The sequence below is a fragment of the Myiozetetes cayanensis genome, unplaced genomic scaffold, assembly GCF_022539395.1.
Source record: "Myiozetetes cayanensis isolate MyiCay16 unplaced genomic scaffold, myiCay2020 scf7, whole genome shotgun sequence".
Taxonomy (NCBI): domain Eukaryota; kingdom Metazoa; phylum Chordata; class Aves; order Passeriformes; family Tyrannidae; genus Myiozetetes; species Myiozetetes cayanensis.
Window position 1 is genome coordinate 15,138,898 of NW_026087964.1, and position 16,715 is coordinate 15,155,612.

Consider the following 16,715-nt stretch of genomic DNA (forward strand, 5'->3'; position numbering starts at 1 on the left):
TATTTACACACTTCTAATTATCCAGTGAGATTAGTGTTTGCGGTCTGTGTAAGTAGGTCACAAACATAGCAATGAAAATTAATTGTGCTACAGAATAACAATGATTCATATGTTTTCTAGCCATAATTCTAGTAGTATTTTAAAGATAAGCCTCCTTAAATAATTTATTTTTGAGAAGATCTATTAAAAACATTAGAAGGATACTTTAAAAGCAGAAGAAAACACCACTCTCAGTGGAAGTAATTTCTCTCTGCATTTATCCACTGTTACTTTGCAGTACAATTACTCCCCTTTTCCGAGATATACAGAGTCAGCACTCCATCACTTGTGTTGTTTGTCAAAAGTGTATGTCCCAACTGTATTTTGTTCTTTTTTAAATATAGCGAGTGGGAAGAGATGGTGTGTCACCAAGAAAAGAGCCTGTTTTTTAGATCAACTGTGATGCCAATTGCAATAGAAATATGCTGGACTTGACCACATTTATGTCCACACACATGTAAGTGTTTTTCACCATGCTTCAGAGTTCATTACTTTGTGATGTTCCTGCTCTTGGACACTCCTTATAGCAGTGCTTGCACAACACAATGCTTTGCAAATGTCAGCAAAGACTCCTGCCACATTCTGTAGCTGCTGGATATTTTCTTTATTTGCCCCATAAACATTAGCCTCAAAATCACACCATTTTAAGGCATTACCAGCCTCTGTGGGTTAATTCTTTCATTATATCCATTCGTTTCAGTTATTACATTAGTTCCATTTCCGCAGTCATAGTTACACCAGTGTATCAGCATTTCCCACTTCAGTTGTTTTCAGGGCATTAAAAATTAGTCATAAATACTGTTTCATGATCAAATTTGGCATAACTTGCTTTACAGGTCAAGCAAACACATTTTTCTTTCACAGATTAAAAGCAAAATCTGTTTGATCATATTCAAGCCATTTCATCAGTTGAAAAACATTTAGGTTTATTAATTTGGAAACACCATGCTAAGTTCTGCTGTTATTTATACCACTGTTAATCCAGAGTAACTAAACTGTATTCAGTAGATTAGTCTGAATTTATACCCATTTTTATAAAAACAGACAAAACCCAACCCCTTTTAACTTAAATAAACAATGAGTAGGGAAAGAAAAAATAAAAGGAAAGAAAATAAATAGACTGATTAAAAGAAAAATTTGCCTACTTCATTGTTTGGTCAAAATTATTTGGTGTACAACTTCGGGGCTGCAATACTCACCCCATGAAGGAAGATGATTGCAAATGCCATTCTCACTGATAGATCTATATTTCCAGTTCAACTGGGGTTTTAATTTATTTGTGTTTGAATTTACTGAATAGCAAGTGGAAACTGGTGTCCTGAGGAGCAAAGTTGCCTTTCCTGGGCAGGGTAAATACTTACCTCTTTCACATAGGGAAGCAGTGGTTAACATGGTTTCTGCACTATGTCCAGTCACAAACCATTTAGATCACCACAAAACCTTGAAGATAAATTTTAGCTTACTTTGATCCAGGCTGTGTATCTTAAAGCTTTCTGAATAAGGTGGATCAGACACATCATGCTGGAATAGCTCCTCTGTAGGCTCTTAATGTTGCAAATCCTGAAGAGCTGTCTGTTCCAAGGGAGGTCTCAGACTATTGCACATTACTCAGAGGATTTCAGGATTCCACAGCTGTATAAATCCTTTAATTAAAATTCCTCTAAAGTAGGCTATGGCAGTCTTGATGTAGGTGGGTGGATTAAATGTTTTTTCTATCTCCTAAAACCCAACAGCTTTGCCAGGTGAGAGTAGCCACCTCTGCTACTGAGCTACCTTTCTTGGCACCTTTTGGAATTCTGCATAGTCATATATCTCTCTGACAAGGATATACCTGCTGCCTTCTGTTTGATGGCTTCTGTTTGATGGCTTCTGTTTGATGGATTCCTTCTCCAAAAGCCAGCAAGGAAACCCTTCCAACCCAAATGAAGATCAATCGCACTGCACCTGAAGTTTTGATAAATACTTTGATCATCCAATAATGACTAATTGGTTTAGGAGAGCACAGTAATTCTGATGATACTCATTTATCAAACAAGAGAGAAGAGAAACTTGGACCTTTACAGCGAAGTCGGTCATCCTGCTTTAGCAACTGTGTTTTATTTTATACAGTATAGGTCATCAAAGAGAGCCTCTCCTAACCTCCTCAAGTTAATAGGTAAGCTTCTCTGAAGCCTAAGAATGAGCCCAGTGTGAATGTTTCCACAAATGATGCTCTTTGTCTACACAGACTCTGCCCTTACCCAGTTCACTTAATGTCTGAAGGAAATTATCAATAGACATTAATAAGAAATGGCCAAAGCACGTTGTCAGTTATAGAAATGGTTTCCACGTCTGCAAATGGTGGCCTTCTCCAGTTTTTGCTGTATTCTGAAGCCCACCTGCCTAAAATAGCCATGAGTACTTCATGTTATGCCCATGAGAAGACGAATCTTGATGTGTGGAATACAGAGCCAGGGACTGCACTTCTCTCACATGCTGAAATGATTGTTTCTCAGGTGTGGGCCCTCTCACCAGCTGTCCCTGACTCTGCAGGACCTTGTCAAAGCAAAGACAGAGTTCTCTCTGCCTTATGCTGAACATGTAGGACCTACCTGCTGCTCTGGCTAGTTTTGCCGCAAAGTGCAGGTCACCCTTCAGCTGCAGTATCCAGGCTGACCTGCGGGTGGAAGTCCTGCAGAAGGAAAGGAGAGGCACAGAGGCAAGTTTCTGAAACACTGAAAATCCAAGAATGTTATCAAGACCCAAATATGGTGTCACTCTGGAGGATGTTTTGGAGGGACTATCTTGCTGTCCTTTTCCAGTGACAGTGACCTCTTCTAGTGGTAGCTGTGCTTCTGCCCTCTCTCAAGGTGTCAGTGAACTAGAGGGTGACTGAGCATCAGTTGCATTCTGTGGGCTGTGGAAAACACCTGGTACAACTTCTTCCCTTGGATGTGTGCAGTGGTGGCTGAAATTAATACAGCAGTCCATAAGCTGCTGCTTTATGGGAGCTAAGGAGCAAATCACTACCTACTCTGTGTACCAGAAGACATTGCAGACAGTGAGGAGATAATCTTTTAATTACCACAGACAAACTGAGAAGGACTGGAGTATTGGAACCCTTGGACATAAGAGGCAACAAGTGTCTCTTTGGCCAGCTCACTGTCGGATTTCATGCTGTCTCCTTGTACATCTTTATGTACATTCCAATCAGGAAGTGACTTAGCTGAGACCTACAAAATCTCGTGCCTCACACAGGGAAAATACTCTCAATTTTACTGTGATAACTAGGGGTTGGAAGCCTCAGAGAGAAACCTACATTGCTTTGCAGGGAGAAAAGATTGCACCTGACCTCTTCTTTTGCATAGAAACTGCCTCTAGAGCCAGCTGGCCATAGTATCCAATATTCCATCTTCATCTAAGCAATCTCCTTGGAGTTTTGAACTGCCACCTGCACTTTAAAAATCTAAGTCAGAATTCAGGTGCTGTGGATTGTTGTCACCCTGGAGATCAGAAGCCTGGAAGAGAGGAGCATCTCTAGCAAGGATCCTTCAAAGCTGTATGCATATACATCACGTGCAAGGCTATCTTTGCTACATCTTGATAATAGACTGGGCATTATACTTTAAGCATTAGCTGATGTGAACTTAACTTGTCCCCAGACAGTTCTCAAATCAAGCTCTATATACATAGGTGTATAACTCACTTGTTACCTTTAGCTCAGGGGAGCATACTGATAAACATGTTCAGAGTCCAAGACTTGGGTTTTACCTTCTGAAGTTGCTGCTTGTTATTCTGGCTTATCTTCATGGCGTTAGGAGTACTGCTCCTCAGAGAGCAATCTATGAAAGCCCCAACCTCATCCTTGTAAAAATAAAAAAAGGTGTTATAGGAAGTATAGTGGGGAACAAGGAAGGAAGAAAATGCATGCATGAATATTCCTGTTATAATTCCTATATAATTTCCATCATAACAATTGATAAGTAAATAGATAATGTTCATTGACCTAACAAACCAACAACTCTAATGGATTCTTGTTAGATTGGCAATAGCCTCATCTGTTGTCTCAGAGCAACCATGGAGCTGAGTGGCTGTTGCCTTCTTTGCCATTTCTGTTCTCTGGACAGAGAGAGAAGCACATCTGGCTCTTTCTTAGTTAGGTCAGTGTAATGATTCCTGGTAAACCAGAAAGGAGGGCTAAAGGAAACAGTTAAAGATTTGGATGAGAACATGATGTGAGGGCTGTTTCTTTCTCAGGCTCTCCCCTTGCTTGCAAACACCAGTTTTAACTTGTAAATCAACAACTTTTAAACAGGATGGTTACCACACACTTAAGGGATTAATTCAGTATCAGAAGCTGGTTTTACTTTTGGAAAGTCTCATTACATTGTGGCTTCCCCAGTGTTTTCTTAAAGGCTGAAAACCTCCACTTGAACACAGTCAGGGCTATACTGAGCCAGACTACAAGTCAAACCAGTCAGCATCCTCCACTGATGATGGCCAGCAGAATATGAGTAAGGAGAAATTGCCAGAACAGAACAAATACATCATCAAACATTCCTGAGAATACTCTCAAAGCCTTCTGCAGTCAACAGCCTGTTTCCTGAGACAACCACAGAGCTTGCATTCTCCACATTTTATTTTATCACGCACCACTGGAACCATGTTCACAACATGATCTGATACAATCTCACATAGCTGGCAGTGTGATCTCATCTGTGCAGCACACACTCCCCAGACCACAAGGAGTTTGTGTTTCTGTTGTTTCGTTCTCCTTACCAGCAAGCTTTTGTGAAATGGCTTTTTTTCTTATGGGTATAGCTACGGGCAGAAGAGCAGTGCTTAGCACTGTGGGTGCCCCCAGTCTGCACATAATCATTCAGCCCCTTGCATAACCAGAGTTTACATTTCAAAGACTTCTCTTTGTCATGCTTATTTTTGCCCAGATATTACATGTTTCTATGGGTCTAAGACTGTCTAATGCCATCGTCTACTGTGACAGTCAATTTCTTTTCAAAACTCGCAGCTGGTATGATGACAGGCTCTGCTAGCTTTTTCGAAAGACTATTTCCATGGTTTGGCTCTCTGATGGATGGAAGTAAAGGCCTTGAAAGCAAATTTGCAAGATGTGCTCCCATGCCAAGTTCTGCCTCACTGTCTTATAGACACAGCTAAAGACACATAGAGAGTAACTCTGGATTTCACTACTTCAGGGGAGTTGCAGCACTCTGAATCACATGTCTTGAAGGGCCAGGCATCCTCTCACTCATTGTTTTCTACCTGTTCTGCATTTACTCCTACTCCCACCTGTAACATCAAATACAAATAAAGAACAGAAAAAGAAAATACAGGAAGATATGTTACAGTTCAGAATACTTTATTTTTTAAAAAAAGCTCTGTAATCTGCTATCTCCAGACATCTTCAATGCTGATCCTTATCAGCAACATTAACTATTGGGTAAAACATTGCTATTCCTATTAAAAACAAACAAACAAACAAACAAACATACAAACAAAACCACCAGAAAAAGCAGCTCAGTATTGTGGTGTAGAAATCAGCAGCTTATTCTTTTTTTTAGCTCACAGTAGATCAGGAAGAAAAAAGTCACATAACCTAGGTATGCTTCAGTTTCCCATTCTGCAAAATGTGAATTGCAGAACTGAGCTGAAAGGTAAATTAGAAGTTCAAGTAATCCATGCAGACTAATTTATGGATATTAATATGCAAAAGGGAAACTGGGTGCCAGCACTACATAATCTACAGTGTTATTAACATTACATTTCTATTTAGTAGAAGAACGCCTCTGTCACACCCAGCTGTATATAAATGCATAATAAAAAGACAGCCCAAGCCTTTCCAGAGCTGTTGCTCACAATTAGATAGAGCAAGGAGTAAAGAAGTCTATTCCTTGGTCCTTTCTGTCATCAGCTTCTACTGATGACAGGCTTTTCCATGAAACCTGTTCTCTGTTTTAACTACAGTTTTTGCCACTACTATAGTTATTCAGAAGACCAGTTCTTAAGGTTCCTGTGATCCCGCTGTAATGGTAAAATGTTCACTGCTCTACTTACCAAGGGAATATGCCGAGAAGTCAATCTGCAGGATGCAAAGGTTTGTTTTGAATAAGAGCCTGAATGGGTGCAGTTCGAGGCAGCTAAGACAAAAGTAAACTGCCTCTGCTCTGCATTCTGATATGGAAAAGTTTAGGAAAAGAGAGTGATACACAGGAAAGAGCTATGATAAATTATCTCTAACTTCATACTCTCACTCTGCATTCTGCATAGCCCTCAGGAGCAGAAGTTAATGTTCCACTAAGATGAAAAAGAGAGAGTTTTGGGAGCTGGTGCCACCTATATACACACTGAATATCAATGTCATTTATTTCACCTGACATGCTTACACAAATATGTTAAACTTCAAGAAAATTAGCTTTTCATCTTACTCTAGAAAACTGAATTTAAGCTTTGGAAAGAAAGCACAGAGCAATTCTTTATTTGTTAGAAAGCTAGCTGCTTTCTAAAATAAGGTGTTTCTGAGAATAGAGGCATTGATCAAAGTTATTTTGATCAGGGGACCAAAGGCTTTCGTTTTGGTGTGGGTTTTCTGTTTATATTTGTTCTTTTGGGTTTTTCTTGAGTTGTTTTTCATCCTTCTTTTCCATCCTCTCCCTCTCACCCTCCCACATAGTTTTTTTTTTGGTTTGGTTTGGTTTTGAGTTGATTTTTTTTTTTAGTGCTGCAGATAGCAGACACTCCCCACCTTTTCCTTTTGAACCTGAGCATCAGGATGAGCCCAGTGTAGCTGTGACAGTGCTGCTCAGCCTGGTTCCACGGGCAACATCAGACACTGGCTCTCCAGATCCTGCTTGCCTTGTCTTCTCCCTGCCAGGACAGTTGCTGAAAGTAGCACTGGAATTTGCAACATGGTGCTTAAGTCTCATACTTGGACTACTGTTTTAACTACTAGTAGAATCAGGTCCTTAATTCTCTTGGAATTGGTCTCTGGTTTCCAGTCCACAAAAACCAGCAACAGGTTGCTGCCCTGCATTCCTCACTAGCCTTGGCTGTGCAACTTACAAATGAAGAAGCCCCAGCAGCCTTAGTTCCTGTGCCATTCCGTCCCTATCTTGTTGGCATGTTTAAATTTGAGCACTTTTGTTCTCAGAAGTGGGTGAGATGTAAGAAATAGTCATATTACAACCACCTTCCAAATAACTGGAGAAATCTGTGTCAGTTAAATCAATCCACCTCTCTCTCCCTCTCACACAAACCTGTTCTATGAAAGTAAATTCTGCAATTATTTGCCTAAATCCTGTAATCCCACCTGTCGTGCTTTGAATCCCGGCACATGGTTTGGTCGCTGTGGTCTGTGCCTGCATCTCCACTCCACCGCAGCGGTGTGAGGGCAGCCGAGGGCTTAAGGACGAACCCCGCTCCTCAGGCTGCCAAGCACCATGGGGTTTGCAGCAAGGGGGGATTTCTGCACAGGTGCAGCCTGTAAAGATCCCAGGGAGCTGTCTGCCCAGCACTGTAGGGTGTGGTAAGGGAGAAGTTCTGCTTTTGAGAGACATTCAGTTTGGTCCTCAAATGGAAATTTTGTCCCAAGCTCCCATTGTCCAGGAACAGAAATAGGATCAAAACCCTCTGGTAGGGACAGCTGTTAGTTGGATGTTGTTTGGCTCAGCTGGCATCATGGCATTGGGATGCATAACCATTCACAAAATCAAAGCAGAGCTTCCTGGACATGATGGAGGGCAGATCATCTGCCTCTGCCTTCAGACACGAAGCAGTTAATACAAGGTGTTCATAATGAGACTTCATATTAGCTCTCAATTTAGGTGAACGAGGAGCATTCACACCTCTCTCAGTGCTATTATTTCAGCCTTGCTGGCTGGCAGACTCCACAAGACAGCAATGTATCCTTGTCAGAGGGACCAGCTGTCCCTGCTTAGGTGAAACAGTCCCTTTTTTGTCATTCTGTCCCATTAAAACAATTCATCAACTCCGATGCATTTTAGTAGGGGCTAATGGTGCGACCCTGTTTTCCCTTCAAATGTCCCTATTAATTACCTCTACATATTGTAGTCTATGTCATATGGTAAAATATTTTGAAACTTTTATTTTTCTTAATTCTTGAAAATTGAGAGTAAAACAGCTGAAAAAAAGAATCCAAAATAAATAACAACACTGTTTCTAACATAAACCCTTTCTGGAGATGGTAAATCACCGTTGAATTATTTTGTCTCTCTAAATACATTGCAGTTAATTGCTTTTTGGGCAGATGTCTGTCACCACCCTCTTTTGAATAGAGTCCAAACAATCCACTCATATATCACAAACCCCTTGCTGGGAGCACCCCACCTCCAGTTTTTTGGACAGTAGATAAAGAGACAAAAAAGGAAGATTAGGAACCAGTAACTTTTAAAATAATCCCTTTGAGTTCAACACTGCATGTTGAAAAAATTTTAAGGTATAGAATAAAGCTCTGTAGGTAATTTCTGGAATCATATCAAAACAGATAAAATGATTAGACAATATTTTCAGATCACTGAAATAGGTTTTCTTAGAAGTTAGTGAGCTAAATTTGAAGGGACAAATTCTTTTCTGTGTCCATCTGGGAGCGATCCACAACAAAGAAATCTCCACTTGTTGCTTTGAACACCACACAAGCTACTTCCAAGGTTTGTGGTTAACCTCATGCAACGTGGCTGTCACAAAGCACAGGCTGGATCTATCCCCTTAGATTAGAGTAGCATCTTTAATTGTTGTCATGAAAGAAAAGGCATGGCTTAAAAATCCATTTGGTATTTAAATATATCCCCATGTAGACAAGTAACATGGATAGCACACATTGTATTTGTTGCTAGGAAGATCTGGAACAATTTTTTTTAACCTTTTCAGGATTTCATATAATGAGGTGAAATGGAGTCATGCAATGGTAGTTAGGGACAGGGTCAGCCACACAGATTAGTGTGTTCCTTCTGCCATGGCCCAGTTACGTGAATCCCACCAGGCTGAACTGTCATAGAGTACACACATCCCCTACGTGTCAGACGAGTCAGAAAAGGCAGCATGTATTTTCAGTCCTCATTACCAGACTTCCCATCAGTAGTATGAGGATGAATGAAATGAAAGTCAAGGAAATCAATACGAAGAAGTGTCATGGTTAGATATTTATATCACTCTCCTTTGACCACTCTCTCTTCTCTTGGAAAGTACCTTTTTTTAAATATAAGGCCCTGAAAGGTATGACCTGTGGGACATTTCCATTGTGTCAGGAGTTTCAAGTAGATACACATCAATAAAAGGAAGCACAATGGATTCCTTAATCCAGCCAGCATTAATCTCTGTTGGGCAAGTACTGCAGCTCTCTGTGGCATTCCTGTGGATAAAACAGGGGCTTCAAGCCACATAAGACTCGCAAAGACTGAGCTTGCTTTAACTGAAAACCAAGGTTTCCCTCAAACCATCTTTCCTCATAAGGCACCACTTCCCTGCCTCCAGCAGAGAGGATGCTGAATGGGATGGACATGGCTGGGTTTGAGCTGATTTCCTCACATCCCATATGTTTCTCAGCAAGACAGAAGAACTGGCTCATTGTTCAGAATATTGAAAGATGCCCAGATTCATCAGTCAGTTCTTCATGCTAAGGGGTTCAGCTCTAGGCCTGATTCTCCCCCTTCTTTCAAGAGGGTTATTCTCTCTTGAATCCTTTAGATTCAAATGAGTGAGTCCAATCAGCTGATTAAGCTGATAAGATAATACATCTATACCTGTGAGAGGAGTCTTAAATTTACCTTTCACGTGACCCCTTGTGCCTCTTACTTACGAGTGTCTAATTCCAAGAAACTTTGGTGTGAAACTACATAAATCAGATGCAGACTCAGGGAACAAGAGCCTGGTTTCACTCAGTAGGTAAACAGTCACTGAGGCTCAGTCAAACTAAAGGCATAGCTAAAGTACCTCAAGTGATAAAAAATCATTGGGATTATACAAAAGAAGCTGAAAATTGAGATGGACTTCCTGAAGTGAATCACACGTACAGGTTGAGTGAGGTAAGGAATTCTTCCTGGCATATTTTCTGTTTGTCTCCAAGTTGCTTCTTCTTGGAAATTATAAATGTAAATGTGCAGTCTAGTTATGTGACCATAAATAATAATGGCCAGTCTTCGCGAGCGAAGATCCGGGGAAGGTCTTTCCACCTTCCAGCCTGCGCATTGGATTTTTTAGGTGAGACACAGTGTGCGCGGAACTGAGCCCACCCTTTAATCCTAAGGTTCATCTGCCGGGGCCAAGGGAGCTTGGACGGTGGCAGCGAGGTCCTTAGGACGTAGGTGGGTTGCCTTTAAGGGCTAACGAGCCCCACCTGCCCGGGAGTGGCCCTGACCGGGAATCGAACCCGGGTCTCCGCGGTGATAGCGCCGCACCCTTAACCACTAGACCACCAGGGGCTCCATATGTGACCATAGACATATGCAAATATATCATACATGACTTGAATTTGTTTTTCTTTACCACAGATTTTGTTATTGATGGGTACAAAGCATTTCTCTGTGCTTTACATTTCCAAAACCCCAAAGGACTTCTGAAGACCTATACTCATACCAGGGACACTGACCTTGCTCTCAGTGAAACAGGAACTTTCCTCATTGTCCTCATTGATAGAAAAAATTGGCATTTTGCTTGGTGATATTTAACTCGTACACAGCCTTGGCTATTCTAATTTTTAAATTTAATTTATATCCTTACAGGGAAAGTAATACCACTGGGGGCCAGAGATTTTCTATGGTTTTAGTGAAATGCCGTAGAGTCTTTAACTTCCACCTGAAGAGCCACCAGAGACAAACAGAAAGGACCTTGGGTTTAATGTCTCATCTAAAGGATATTCTAATGTGTTGGCCTCATTATTCACAGCAGAAAAGGCCTTTGTCATGGTCAGATGGCTTTAATGTGTTTCGTATGCTACATAAATTCAAACTTGATGGCTCATTTATTTGTTGGATTGCAGCGTTATTCAACCTAAATGAAGCCTTGGTATTTACTAATAATTTGGGCTCTGGCTGTTGTTTACTTAAGCAAGCAGTGTCCACTGTCTCCTTTGTTGTCTGTATTAAGTTTGGACTCTACTAATTCAAAGAATATTACAGAGAGGGCCAAAAAATTGCAGGGAAAATAGCTTTTCATTTGTGGACAATTATTTATCTAAGCCTTGAAAGATTAGTATTCCAATATTGCAATTTCTGACATCAATTTTGTCAGGGTCAGAAACAACTTCTCAGACTTCATTTAAGCTTCAAAGTACCCCCAGGAGGAAGTGAGTCATCATTATCCACATTTTGAAGAAGGGCAAATTGGTGGTAAGAGGAGGCTAGACAGCTTATTCCATGTCAAGAAAAAGAGATGGACTAAAATGCTTCCAGAATCCAAATCTGTCTTTTAATCTTAGGACCACATTTCCTGTTGTGATGCAACAATGTTCTTTGATGAAGCCACATACAGCAATTATCAAACTATGTGGTCACACCACGCCAGAAATGTTCAGAACATTGAGATTCACTTCTATTGTCTAAAAATGAGACTACATGGCTATAATGAGGAACTATGTAACTCTGTGGTTACATATAGTGTTCATCATCAATTCTACCTTATAGAGAGGTTTACCTTTCGATGTGATGTTTTTTCATAGTGGAATTCTAGCTGACCTCTCCCAAAGCTCTTTTAAAATCCTCATCCAATTGGATATTGTGAGAGCAATCTTGAAATTAAAAATTATCCATTAAATCAAAAGAAAAATGAAGAATCCTACTGTGCCATCTTAGGTATAGTCAAAATCATGAGTAAATGTCCATAACCAAGACAAAAGATACTTTCCCTTGCCACAGAAATAGACAACTGGATTATAGTGAACTGAATATCCACACTGAGGGGAGACCTCATAGCTGTCTACAACTTCCTCACAGGAGGTTTAACTTGGATAATAGGAAAAGGTTCTTCAGCCAGAGGGTGGTTGGGCATTGGAACAGGCTCCCCAGGGAAGTGGTCACAGCACCAAGCCTGACAGAGTTCAAGAAGTGCTTGGATAATACCCTCTGGCACATGGTGTGACTTTGGGGGATGGTCCTGTGCAGAGCCAGGTGCTGAACTTTGGCAATCCTAGTGGATCCCTTCTAACTCAGGATATTCTATGATTCTATGAAAAACTCAAACTGATGACTGGTTTCACAGTGGAATATCCACAGCTAGGAAATAAATAAATATTGTATAAATACCAAATGTTCATTTATGTCACTAATTACACTTTAAAATTATATACATGGATCTTAATTTTCCCTTTCCTTGTGCATACAAGTGGGGAATAACTTTAAAACTTAGAAAAAATAATTTTCTGGCACTGAACATGGTCATTCTTGGGCCAGTTCTCCCAGTCAAGTTTCTACTACGAAACAGCTGCTGCTTGCTGGATCTCCAGCCAGTTAATAATTTGCCACTCCACCAAATAACTTTTTGAGTGATTTATTAAGTGATTAGGAGTCTGCTCAGATAAATCAAGTGGACTTTATTATCCCAGCAGCAGTAATTCGGCCCTGTAGCAGAAGGAAAGGTGTACCTGGAAGTACAAAACAAATTCCTTACTCAATACCCTTCATTTTCCTCTTGGAATTGCAAAGCGCATTAGCTGTGACTCAAAAACCCGTTTTCTTTTTCACTTCCAGAACAGGGCCATGCCAACATCCAGCCTTGCAGGCGTATTAGGCCCAGCTAGGATGGAGCTAATTTTCCTCAAAGTAGCTCTTTTGGTCCTTTGGTTTGGATTTGTGACCGGAACACTGTTGGTAACACAGGGATGGTTTGGCTGCTGCTGAGCAGTGTTTGACACAGAGTTAAGTTCTCTTCTGCCTCACCCCACCCCTCCAGTGAGGAGGCTGGGAGTGCACAGGGAGTTGGAGGGGACACATCCAGGACAGCTGATGCCAACTGACCCAAGGGATATTCCATACCATATGGCATCATGTTCAGCAATAAACCGAGAGACAGAAGAGTTTCCAAAGACGCTGTTACAGGCAGCGCGGGCAATGGTCAGCTGGTGAGCAGGGACTGCTTTTTCATCACAGGGTGTCCTTGTTCCCATTCCCCACCTCCCATTAACTGTCTTTATGCCAACCCATGGGTTTTCTTGCTTTTGCCATTCCAGCTATCTCTGCCATCCTGTTGGAGGGGTAGTGAGAGGCTGGGTGGGTCTGAGCTGCCCACTGGTGCAAACCCACCACAACAATGTACAAGTTTTTACCAAAATGTTCAAAGCTTATGAAAATTTCCTGACTCAACTTCCTCTTAAAAGAAGAGCCTGTAGAAATTACCTGCTTAGTAGCTCTTGGATGGCCTTAGTTAGACAAGTTCATCACTGTGAGAAAATGGTGACTCTTGGGTCAGATTATTTAAATTTTTTTAGTGTTGATGTTCTCCTCTGATTTCCTGCTTTAAGCTCACTAGCTTGAGTTAGCCCCTCACTCACAAGAACACTAATGTATTGACATTTAGAGAGTTAGTTACACATCATCCTAATCTCGTATCTTAGGAGCAACAAATCTGCTTAAGGTTCAGGTGTCATGTAGAGGGGATATGCAACTTACAAAAGGTGCAAAAACATCAGATATTTCCACTGTATTTGAAACTAACATCGAAGTACACACCTTGTATGATGATTTTATTTTGTTTCCTGTAACATGTACCAGCAGTGGAAAAGGATTCTGAAGTAAATAAGTCATTGGGATATTTGGGATTTTACGGTGACACACTTCTGCCACAACCATTACACTTTTCCCAGTGAAAGCATTATACATCATTTGCAATGATCCAGCTTTACACACCACGAACAAGCACTGTCCTTGGCATGGTTAGAGACCTGGACCTTGCTGAGGTACAGCTCTGCATCTGCTTCAGGACCAAATGTTTCATAACAGGCACAGCAGAGCTTCCAGTGGAATTACTCAGGCGCACTCCTGTTAACAAAATTTGATAATCCTCTAATAAAAACCTCCAATCTGTATCTGGCTTCTACCACATACTACATAACCTTTTAATCCTCAAATTTAATAACATCTGCAGGTTTTGGGAATAAAGTCTTGCAAGTGACAACACAGATGACAACTCATAGGAGGAAAACCTGGAGGCTGAAGATGGAAGAAAGGCTTGTAACAAAATCAAAGGACAAAGAAATGGATTTTTCTCCTTTTTTTTCCCCCCTGCATCTATTAGTACAGTTTCTGATGCATTCAGAGGATTGCTTTCCCTTCAAGAAGGCCACAGTAAAATACTTCTGTGTTTTTATTTCTTTTCTGCAGGCATGCTAATGCCGAGAGTAGGAACAACAATGAATCCAAGGATTTCTCCATGAGCCCTGGAAAACAGCTGGTTATCCTATTTAACTGGAACTGAAAGACTCCGCATTCATAAAACACCCCAGCAGGAGCCTTATTTTGTACAAATGTGTACAAACTTCATGGGGGAAATCTGCACCGGCATACCTCATTATATCTAATGGAATACTATTAAGAACTCCATGCCCTATGAGTTGAAAGCCTTCCTGTAAGCAGGTGGCATTCTCAGTCTTGCTTATTAATGCATACATTGGAGCTGGTAAAAACATAGTGCCTTCATGTGTTTTGCCTCCTATCTATCTTCTTTTTTTCTAGAGCCAAGCATCCGGCTTCGGAGATGCTCGAATCCTTTGTGCTGCTGGGCTGGAATTAATGAGATCCACCTGGTCAGAAATCAGAACCCACAGATCCATGCTGCACCTCTGTGGACATCCTCAAACCTGGCACCACGTGGGGAGGTTTTTGTTCCACTACACAGTGAAAAAAAGCAAATGTAAATATAAAAAATACTAAGACCACCTTCAGTGAAGTGCTCTAGAGAATTGACTATCCTTACTTGCTTTCCCTCAGGATGGCCCCTGAGTTTATTCATTTATTTATGAGTTAATCTTCTCAGGGGAGAAATTCAGGTGAAAATATTTACCTCAGATAGAAACTTCAGAGTGTGCAAAATATTTATGTTAACATTCTCAAAGGTAATTAAGCAATTAAAATGTTTTTATTTAATTTTTCCTAAAAATGGCGCACCCATACTGTGGCCCATTGGAGAGTTCAAGAAAACAATCTTAATGACTTCGACTGGAATGTCAGAATGATTTTAAACAAGGTAAAAAATGCTTGTGTTCCTAATCCCTGGACATCTGATATCCAAACCCAATCTCCACAGGAGAACTTAAACATGTGCACAGGCTTACAAAAGCTAAACTAAACTAAAAGGTGTAAAGGTCAGATGAGGGCTGGAACCTCTGAAATTTCAGAGTGTAAATAGGATTTAGGAGTCCATGTTTTCAATGAGACAACAACACTGGATATAATTAACACACATTGTTAAAATTCATCTGTCTCCCAGTGTTTCAGTTATGCTTACAAAAATCAACCCCCTTGGATAAATATGGCTAAGAAGGTGGGGAGCCACTTTACCACTAAGACTATTTTTACTCAGTAAAAAGTTGCATTTTTGAATTTTGATTGTTCTGAAAGATACAAATGCAACGGTTTTACCACAAACTGCTTTGATAAGTAGTCAGATGTTGAGGTCCTGAACTAATCCCCATAATTTTCAAAGAAGATGGATATCCACCTGTAAGTCGTACCTTTTTTTATTATTTCATTTTATAGTAGCATACCACATCACCTATGGTGAAATACCTGCTCTGAGAAAGCCTCCAGGAAATCAAGCACTCTCCTGCACCACTCAGAGATGAGGAGCCTCCCCAGTGCTGCTGAGTGTCAACTGCATCAAACGCCCAGGGCTGTCACTGCTCACAGATGCCAGTCAGCAGCATCTGCCTCCACACACAGCACCCACGTCTGGGCTCTCATCAGAGCAGGAGCTGCTCTCTGCTGTTAAAGCCAGGTGGGCTTTTGTCCTCATGGAACATGATTGCCCTGGGCTGCTGCTGAGCTCTAGCCCACTCCAGTGCAGAGCAGAGCCTTCAGTGACCGTAGGTGTCAGCAAGGATTTAAGTGCTAATGGAGCTTCTGGTCTGTGGCCTGGGAGTGCCAAGATCCTCCCGAATGTGTAAAGAAAGTGTCAACAATTTTCACTTTATTTAGTAACTTCGCATGGACCTATGACTCCACACTAAAATGCAAACTTAGGAATGGGTGTAACTTGCCTGGTTTTGGCGAGGTGTGCCTTCAGTATTGGCAATTGTAATGAAGTGGTGGGGAATGTGGACAAACTGGGAGACTTTCACAAACAGGTGCTGCTTGTAAGAAGTAAGAGGGTCAGAAATGGGAGCTTTTAGAAATTTATTTAGTCTGGTTAGCACGAATTAACCTAATCTTTCCTTCCATACCTGATGTAACATTAAAATCCAAGGGATCTCATCAACTCTTTTGGCAGAAAGTAGAAAGCAATGTGGGGATTGTGTGTACTTAAAAGGTGGCTTTTCATTAGTTTTTATATGCTTAAGATTTCAGACACCATTTAATGCCAGGCAGCTTTTCAGAGACACTTTGCTTCTCCCAGGGAAATAATGGTAATGCAGACACTTTGAGATAGAGCCAGTAAATGATTTCAGTTCCTATGAAGCCTGGAAATTCTGGGAGGACAGGTGAGGCTTAACCCAGGAGTCACAGCTGCAGAAAAACCAC